Source organism: Pezoporus wallicus, unplaced genomic scaffold, assembly GCF_028554395.1.
Source record: "Pezoporus wallicus isolate ANWC-B61680 ecotype Strahan unplaced genomic scaffold, APGP_CSIRO_Pwel_v1 contig_380, whole genome shotgun sequence".
NCBI lineage: Eukaryota > Metazoa > Chordata > Aves > Psittaciformes > Psittacidae > Pezoporus > Pezoporus wallicus.
The window spans coordinates 484,423-495,017 of NW_026642520.1; positions in this window are offsets into that span (position 1 = coordinate 484,423).

Sequence of the window (10,595 nt, forward strand, 5' to 3'; positions counted from 1 at the left end):
GATTGAGGATGATCTGCCTTAAAGCTGTGGTTGTCATATTACTTGTGCTTGAAGTGCCTCTCCTCATTGTTCATCTGATTTCTTACCCCTTCAAAATACTGCTCTAAAGGTGCTGCATCACAGCTTTTTCTCCTGACAGGTATCTGGTTGCTATTGATATTGTCAAAATTGTACTAAATACCTGGATTCACTCTCTATCTTTCCAACCCATATCCCTGTAGTCTCTGAGAAACTGTTCTTATTGATCTTCATCTCATCACCCTCTGGCTTGAAACTGAACAAACCATTTAGAACTGCAGAAAAATCTGAAAATTTACAAGGAGATTTCACTAGACCAAGTACATGCATTAAAATATTATATTGCCTCAGAAAAGCCTCACAAAATCAGAAGGTATTTGTGGCTACAAATTTATTAAATCCCAGACATTACCTATAGATGTGATTTTAATTAAGACGACTCAGGTTTTGGAAAAGGAATAAATTTAGCACTGATCCATTATTATTTCTTAGAAATTCAGAAGCTGACAGATGGGTCCCAAAAATGAAAATGAGGAGTAGGATACAGTTCACCTTTCTATAATCATCTGAAAATTGCCTTTGTATTTGCTCCCTCTGTTGTCAAGTGAGAAACAGGCAATCCTTGTGCCACATGCACAAGTGAATAATCTTGTGTGGTTTATAAAAAATGAATTTATACTAGCTAAAGAGTCAATGAAAAAGCATATTTGTACTATTGTTAAAGAAATGGGAGAAGTTGCTTCATTTTTAAAATATCATTAACAGCCCAGATTTTCATACATAACACGGGGAACCTTCCAGTGAATTAAAATGTTATTCAGATACTGTGGTATTGGTTGTTAAAGTAAAAGCCTTTTTTAAGAAAGAGAGATTAATCCCTTTTTTAAAATGATGTTGAAACATCTAAGTATATATTTGTTTATACAATTATATAATGTGGGTATAACTCAAATATAGATTTTTTTATTAGATTTCAAGATGCTCATATTGCAGTATAAACAGCACACCGGGTTCTTGAAATGGAAGGATGAAGCATTGCCTCTAAGTATTATTTATGCTAATAAAGGGTGATGGTGAACAGCAATCTCTCAAACCAAATAAAATGAAAAAGAGTGAGGAAATATCTTTGTGGTAATTTAAGAGAGATTGTCAAGGTGGTATAAAAGAGACATCCACCCTGATCCCCTTCTGAGCAGCTACCAGATATGAGAAAATACAGATATGTACAAGTATATGAGAGATGGACTTGCTTCAGGTCCTGCTGAGGTCTGGGCCAGAAATCTTATCCTTTCAGAGATTAGGAGGGACACCATATTGACATCTCACCCTGGGAGACAAAACACCCCAGTGCACCTCCTACTTCAGGGAGCTCACACTACTCACAAAATACAAAATCATTAACAAAAGAGATCAAACACCATAGACTGATTTAGCTTTAGATAGATTTTTACCTACCTCTGTAATACTGTGAAGCTTTGTATCTTTTGATGCCATCTTGGCAATGCATATCAGATGCCACATCAGCAAACGCTGTGATCTACATCAGCTGGTCTTTCTTAGGTATGGGATTCTCTGTCAGTTTATGTAATGATTTTCATCTGATTTTCAGAAGTGTGTTATTGGCCAGATTAGATAAAACATGTTAAAGTTAAGCCAAGTCCTTAGGTGGAATAACAATGATAAATTCAGCCTTTAATATGTTTTAGGACAAATTATCAAGATACCTTCAAAGTTAAATTTTATAATACAGCATATGTCTTCAGCTAGTTCTTTTTTAATATAAAATGCACAAGAGTAACTATATTTAAAAAATAATCAAAAGTTTAAAAAAATGTTATAGATATTCTAAACTACACCATGGAAAACCATCAGAGATTCAGAAAGCACCCATTTCTTGTTGTGGTGTTCTTGAGCTAGCACTTATGGTAAATTTCACACCTGTATCTTTATGAGAATATTTGTAATAGAACCAAGCACTCCGCTGCCATGCCAAGTTTATAGCTACACTTACTTAAGTTGATAAATTCCTTAAAAGAGCTTATTGTGACTTTATATTTAACACACTTTTTAACCAGGATGCTCATTTTAGTATCTAATGCAATTATCTTTATTCTGCTTTTTTGGAGTTCTCAGGACAGTTTGGAGGAAAGTGTTTCTTTCCCTGGTTCAGAAGAAAAATTTTCATTCAGACAAAAAACTATGTTGCATTTTCACTACCCACAAACTTCTAACTCAATCAACTTAGTAATTTCCAGTATATTGCTGCACACTTTCATTGTATTTTTACTCCTAAATTACAACATTGTTAATTTCTAGTTGTCTACATTTAGACCTCCCTTTATTGGATGAAATAAAGTGAAACGGATTTCTGTCTACTTTTTGTAGATCATCACCAACACCTTATTCATTGTGTGCTACTATATGACTCATTATTTTATTGCACAAAGTCTCACACCTATTTATTTCCAGCATCGCAGTCACGGTAGTCAAGGATCTAACTGGATTTCTAAGTTTTTGTCCTGGTTTGGAAGTATTAAGAAGGAAACTAAGAAAATGAAATACTTAAACAGAAAATTCCTAATCTAAGGAAAACATATACACAAAATATCATTTCAGTATACTCAGAGCCAGAAGAAATATGATTACTTCTGCTTTGGATCAGTGATTCAATGATTTCAATTTCTGTGTACTCTTTCTGGTTTTTAATGACACTCTTCTCCCTCTCTTGACGGTTATTCAATATCTGTATACATTATGTGTTTCTAGTTTTCTGGTTTTCCCATACTTGAGCTATGGATATTTAGTTAGTTCAACTTCAAAAATTCATTTCAGGTTCAGGATTATTGGAAGACTATCTGTAAGGGCACATATTGGGCTATATCACCAACCCAGCTCAGTAATAATTTCTGAGATGGGGACAGGTTTTTCCTGTGTCAGATTAGTGTGAACACAGATATGCTTTAGGATGCAAAACTTCTACCATGTTTAGATGTTAGGTTTTGTGACCTCTAGTTTCAAACCCCTTGTACCATGCATGTTATTTGCAGCTTAGACTAGGTTTTAAATGGCTGTGGAACTGAATGACTACTTTTTTAAGGCTTTTCCAGATCTGAAAAAGACTGCATACTTTTGAAAGCATTGGGCAGTTTGCTCAAAACAGTATGTATGTATTGTTTTAGGAAGGGAAGGGTGTTCTAAAACAAGTAAAGTAACAGGTCCAGTATATATAGATATAAATATGTATAAAGAAAAACTTGGAAATATGTAAAGTTTATGACTACATTTTACCAATTTAAGAATTACTATTGGTATACATAAGGTTGTTCACAGTCTAAGGTTGTTCTTGGTATTCTTATTAAGGATAAACATTGATTTGTAGAAATTCTAGAATTTTTAAAAACTGTTTGTGACAGTAACTTCCATATCACTAATAAAGATCAAGCCACATATACAAGATTTTCTCCCTATGCCATGTTATCTTTTCCCGCACCCCCAAAATAAAGAAAGCAAACCTTCAGCACCCAGAGTGTATCATAGAATCATAGAATAGTTAGGGTTGGAAAGGACCTTAAGATCATCTAGTTCCAACCCCCCTGCCATGGGCTGGGACACCTCCCACTAAACCATGTTACCCAAGTCTCCTTCCAACCTGGACTTGAACACTGCCAGGGATGCCGGTTAGATTGCTTCTAACACAGGAAGAAGTTGCAGATACTTATATTTTACTTTTTAATACCTGTGATTAACTCAATGAGTAACTTTAGATGTAAGGAGCTTATATTTTTGTCTTTTATGAAGCTGAATTTTATGTTTAATGTTTTATGAAGCTGTTTAATATGACAGGCAGGAGAAACGGGATGAGGAGCTAGATGGCAAGGCTGACAAAATTCTCATTTTGTCTCCCCCTCTAAAAATTTCAAGACTTCTGCAAATCTGATCTGTTAATTGTGCAACATTATGCCATTTAGATTACCGGCATTTAAGGAATTCAGGATATTAAATAGCAGTTGTTTGGACCTATATCTGAGAAATGTGTTGTAATGACCAAAAGCTACTTTGCCACACCATGTTTGCATCTCAGTGGGAGAGAATACCTTGTTCCTCAGAACAGGATGTTTATATCTACTACAAATCCCAGGTTCAAAACTAAGCAAGTTTGGCCCATTTATTGTGTTATTTCCCCTCAGCTTGTCTCCTTTTCTCTTTTTGCTTTGACATACACCATAGAAAATGGAAAATAGTTATCTGTTGTTTGTGTAGATACTGGAAATACAGGAAGAATTTGATAATGGGGAAAGTGTTACTTAAATTTACTCCTTCATATTGGTCGCAGGCAGCATTCTGTATGCTCATTGCCTTATGCCCTTCACTACTTTGAAACTGCTGCAGTTTTGTGATGTTCTCTGTACATAATTTGTGAAGTGCTTTGGGATGAAAAGTGCCATATAAATGTAGGATATTATTATATTGTACTTTGCTTCACTGGAGAAGGTGCATCAGGAAGATTGTTTTATTGGGTTATCTCCTAGGTAACTGTGATTCACTGTAATGATAGTGACTAGCACTCTTTAAATGGGACAGTAGTGGCACAACTGCAACCTAATGGGGATAAAATTAGATAGTGCCAAGTTGGGTAATGGTGATTAACCATGCACTAAATGGCTATAAAATTATAAGCTCTGTCTTCTTAATACACATATGTTTAAAATTCAGTATTAAAGGCTATATTTTCCAAGAATCTCAGGAGGTTTTGTTAACAGTAAGAAATTACTGCGCTATTGTATTTAAGCCTCTACATTTCAATTGCATCTTACAATATATAGGTCATTATACTGCTTCTAAATTAAACGTCACAAGAAAATGCTTTGTTGTCGGTATTTTATATATATATCTGTAGCAATTCCATGGTAATTAAGGCCTTGGTTCAGCAAAGTGAATACAGAAAACCTCACCTTTCTACTTTTCTTGTTATTTGCGGAGGACAATTCACACATTTGAAGTTCATATTTGCATATTATGAGAAGCCTTGGGATAATCAGATGCCATATTCTTCCTCCTACTGAACCACTACACCAACACAACTACTTTCTCTCATTTGTGCATAACACCCTTTCTTCATCATTACTATAACAACTCATAACAACTCATTTTAAAAGGCCTTAGCCATACAGCAGTTTTCTCTTTGCTGACTTCCACACATGATGCTTAAGAAACAGGTCACTGAAAACAGGCAACAGATTGTACTGTGTATTTTCTGGGATACAGGACCAAAGCCAACCAACTTGTCTCCAATTACTATCGCCTGTCCTTATCAGCATCAGGGAACAAAAACCTCTTATTACCTTCCAAACAACAGCAGCTGGGCCATGCTCTGGTAACTGCTTGGTGGTTTTTTATTGCTGGAGAAACATAAACACATCTAGGCAAGAGACGTAATTGTCCACTTGCCACAATGGAAAAAGTGAGTAAGCTGAGAAATGTGTTGGTAAAATGGAGGCTGTTGCCACAAATGTAGCCATACAAGAGGATATCCTTGCAAATGGTAGAAAACATTCACCCAGAGAGATTTGTAAAAATCATGTCACAGCAGCCTGGAAAGCTTCAAAACTAGTGCAAGACTCATGATCATCCTCTATGTCCTAAATGTTACAGAGAACTTAAAAGTACCTATTAATTCTTGCAGTTTCTGTCGGGAAAAAAGGAAAAATAGCCCTAGATTTGGAACAAAAATTAAATCTTAAATGAGTGCTGGAGGAGTTTGGATACTTAACATATCTAGAAACCATTATTTATCTACCGCTATGAAGTCTGGATCACCAGAATTTGATGACTTAGTAAGACATAGAAAGAGGAAAATGTGAGGGCTTGTAAAGAGAAACTTCTGGTGGAATTTAAATGCCCAAATTTAAAGGTTTAAAGGTTTAAATCTAAACCTGAGCTAGTTGAATTATGTGTTCTTACAGTAAACACAAAGAAAAGAGAAATAGGATCTTGAGGGAAAATAAATTTCATCATAAGTTATTAAATGGCGATTTAATATCTAAAAATAATAAGATAAATACCACTATTTATTTCCTTGTAGAATTCTAAAATAAGCCAAATTCAACATCAAAAAATACATAAGAATTCAAGCAACAATAAGAAATGTGATTGTAGCACTCAAACATAAATTTGTTTTACATGTATCTTTACTGAGAATGTCTAGAAAAATATTAGTTGTGCTGGGAAAATAAAGTCATTATTTGAAGGATTACATAAATACACAAGTTTATCTATGATTAATAACAATACAGAATGCATGTATACTTGCATTCTTCGTCTGATATATTTTTACAGGTTTTACAAGTTGAATGTCTCAGATCTGGGAACTTGTTCATATAAGATGTAATAGACTGACTGTGAAGGCTTACAGAACATGATGAAACTGATATACTGGATATTTGACCCTTCTTTGCTTATGTACTTGGGCTGGATGAGGTGGAGTTAATTGTCTTCTCTGAAAATTTAAAACTATTCTTACCCATAAACACTCAAACCTTTCATCACTATTATCAAACTCTAGGCAGTCAAAACACTCCCTAATACGCAGAGCTACTTCATCACCTCTTTCCTTACCTATCCCTTCTGAAGAGTTTATAGTCATCTTAAGTCTCTCTTCATTGCCCTCAGACTTCTTATTGCAACTTCATTGCTGCCTACATGAAAAAATCAATAATGGAGAATTATCCGAGGGCAATACCACGATAGGAAGCTTTCTCTTCACATCTTTAACTCTGGCCTCATAGCTTGGTGTCATCAGCATACTTCTTCAGGGCACATTCAATCCCACTGTCCATGTTGCCTCCAAAGATGTTGAACAGGATCAGTCCCAATACTGACACCTGAGAGACGCCATTTGTCATTGGTCTCCACGTGAACATTGAGCCATTGACTGCAACTCTTCATATGGCCATCCAGCCAATTCTTTATCCAGTGGGTGATCCATCCATCAGATCCATGTTTCTCTAGTTTAGAGACATGGAAGTCATGGGAGAAATCATGTAACAGCTTTTCTAAAACTGCTTCACAGTAATCGTAAATTAACAGAGTTGTGTAGGTAAAAGCAAAATAAGGGAAAAAAAATAACATGACTATTAGCATGATTATGCAATTGGTTTTGTTAGTAGTCTATGTAGAAGAATAGCATTGAACAAGAGATATGTTATTTTTCCTTAAGTGGGTAACTTAAAAAACTGTTATCATAACTCAGAAGGCAGCTTCACAGTAAGAGTTAATGCTTTATGGCATCAAGCCCACACACGATAGGTGAGACCATTGTGGACCTTTGCTACTGAACACATATTTTAAAGACATATAGCAAGACACAACAGACTGTGTTTTGATACCTGATGATTACCCACTGGTATTCACCTGCTGAATCACCTGTAAGGAACAATTCACCAGCTAGATGCTGTTCTTTTTGGTGGGAGATGGAATCTTTGTTGGTGGTTGTTCTTCCTCTCTTTTTAAGAGAAGATACTGTTTTTCAGAGTGTGAGTACAACAGGCCTAGGAATTGCACTCCACTACCTTCTTCATAAACATGAGAAATGTATTATGGATGTTTTCAGAACATGTATATTTGGCAAGACAGTGAAGTCATCCTAAGTTCTTGTCACCTTGTCCTGTTTTTGAATCAAAGCTTTTCATATGAACAGCAATTTCACTTCAGTAAGCTAACACCCTAAGTGACCTAAAAATCCTGTGCATATCAGGAAGAAAATATTATTTATATCTGAAAACAATCAGCAAAAGAAGACTTTAACAATTTATGCTGAATTTTCCTGAGTGATGAAGAAGTCTATATGTCATCTCATGCCGAAGCATAGACCTGTATTAGACTAAGCAGTCCTGTGGCAAGGTTTTGACACAGCTTCAGCTCCTTTTGATACGTTTTGTAGCTGAGTTATCAGAAGTGAGAAGTCAGGAAAGAAAATGTGTAGATCTTTTTAATAATACATCTACACAACTACGGTATGTTGGATAAATAAATCATGTGAACAAGACTTTGTTTTTTTCTACAAATAAAGGAAAAAAAGAATGAACCAGGTTCTAAATGACTCATGATATTGTCCTTAAGCTTTCCTAAAAGTTGTTTGGTGCTAGCCTATAAACTAAAATAAAAGCTGTTATTTGCAAGAATGAACACAAGTTTCATTCTTTTCCCAAGTGCTTAAATATTATTCTTAAGGTGAATTTTTCCAACAGTGTATGTTGGTTTGATCTGGGTTCATAATACAACTCTGACTTGAACCCAAATACTATCAAGTTTTTCCCTACTACTGCATGTCTTCTGAGGAAGAAAAATAAGCCAACTTTTAACACAGAAAATAAAATTAGTCTGTCTGTATAAGCTCACGATGAATAGTTAGGAGCAAAATGATAGGTGTGTTTCTTAATATGAATAAAGTAATGAAAGGTTTCCTGGTATTCTGTTTTTTACTTAAAAGTGCAGGAGGATTTGAAGGAGTTATTTAAAGCAGTATATATTCATATGTATGGAGAAGAGAAAATTGAGAAGTAAAATAAAAATTTGTTGAAACTGAGTGGAGTATGAGAGGTGTCAAAGAGCTCTGTATGTCATTCAGAGTTTCTTTTCCATGTTTTCTGTTTTTTTGTTTTCTTTGTTATTTTTGCACATGTGTTAGGTGAGGATGCAGGGCCTTTTCCTGGAACTGGCGATGCCCCTTTTCTTTGCCTTTCTTCTGCTCCTGGGCAGCTTTTTGTAGCTCTCTACTTGAGCAGGGGAGTGGAGTAGGTATGAACTTCAGAAATACTGTGATTCTGTGACCTGTCTTACTACTTGGTGTCTGCTGAGCAGTAATTATATCAGTTACACATAAAATATGTGTTTTAATTTAACAAAAATTAAATTAAATATATTAATTAAACTCTTGGTAGTGGATGCATATAGGCAGAGTTGGTTTGTTATATAGATTTAAGCTTTTTTATATTTATTATATATTGCCCATCTGAAGAACCTATGACATATATTGGCAACAGCAGGTTTGGTTTTGGTTTTGTTTTTTTTTTCCCACTGGAATAAATTCGAACAAGAAAATGGAAATGCATTTTTATGTGCTTTCTTGAACTGCAGCTTAGGTAAGGTGAAAAATGCAGGGAAAGAAATATTAGATGCTGGAGATGCAAGGTAATATTTTCTCAATTCACTCTCCGTGTAATGGTGGGAGAATACTTAAAGAAATTTTCATAGCTTGTTCCTAGCTTTACTCTTATAAAATTTAGAATCTTTGTCTATTCAAATCAGGTTGCCTCTGTTGCAAGGTATGTGGGATGTTATTTCCCCAAAAAGCAATCTGAAAATGAATATACTAATGATATGAGGAAAAACCAAAACAGTTGTATGATAATGAATTCAGTGAATGTACGTGGCTAAAACGTGTCCTTTATTAACCAAAAGGATTTAAAATGAACAGATTTAATTGAGACACTACCTAAAATGTGTTCTCAAATGAAATCTCTTTTAACCAAAAACAAAAATTAAGTTAATCTAACACAAAAATATCTAAAATATGTTTGTGTTGTTTATAGTTATCTGGAGATCACCTTCATACTCTTCGTAGGCTGAAGTAGCTATGTTTACATCAGACTGTTAAACTAACACTCTAAATCATTAAATTTCATCTAGTCAATTCCTTTGGAAAGTAACAAAAACTTTCTTGTCATGTTTAAACTAAAATATCAAACTATTTGCCTTTTTCTATCCATGGTTTTGAAGTAACCTTTCAGCTACATGATTACACCACATGTGAGAATGTGTGTGCGTCAGGATTTTGTATCTGTGGTTCTAGGGAACTTCAGTGTAACAGTGAATGATATTCTTTATAAACCATTTCAGCATTTTGCTGCTCTCTTCTCCTGCTTCCTAGCTCTTATTGAAGTGCTATAATACATAATGATTCTGATGCGTGCATAACAGTCTTGATTGTTCTGAGACACACAGCACTCAAGAATTTACAGTGACCACACATCTACACACAGAGCTCTTAATTTACTGGTGTAGCAGATTAAGGATAAGGAGGTAGAAGTTTCTTTTATTGATCAAAACATAACCATGATAAAAATTTAGTAATCTCTTTAGATTTGAATAATTCAGCAAAAAATATTAATGACAAACAACATCATTGGAGTTAGACATTTGAAAAGAAATGTTAACTTTAGAACTCATGAATAATTTATCATCATAGCTTGTTCTGTAATAATATGCTACTGAAAATGGAAACCAGTCTGAATAATTTGTAGTAAAGTTGTAGCTCCTCTTCTTGATACTGGAAATATCTACTGGTGCAGCTGAGAAATAGTTCAAAAAGCAAAGCAGTCAGTATTTGACTTGTTTTATTTTACATAAAAATTCTGAGAGATGTGGCAATAGGAGATACTCCACAGAGCTATCAGTTATTGCAGATCCATAACAAATGCAGGTGATGACTGACCTACTCTGGAAAATAAATGTGAAAAGAAAAACAAACATATAGTGGAGTACTTCCAATATTCGTGTTCAGCTAGTGTCATAAACAT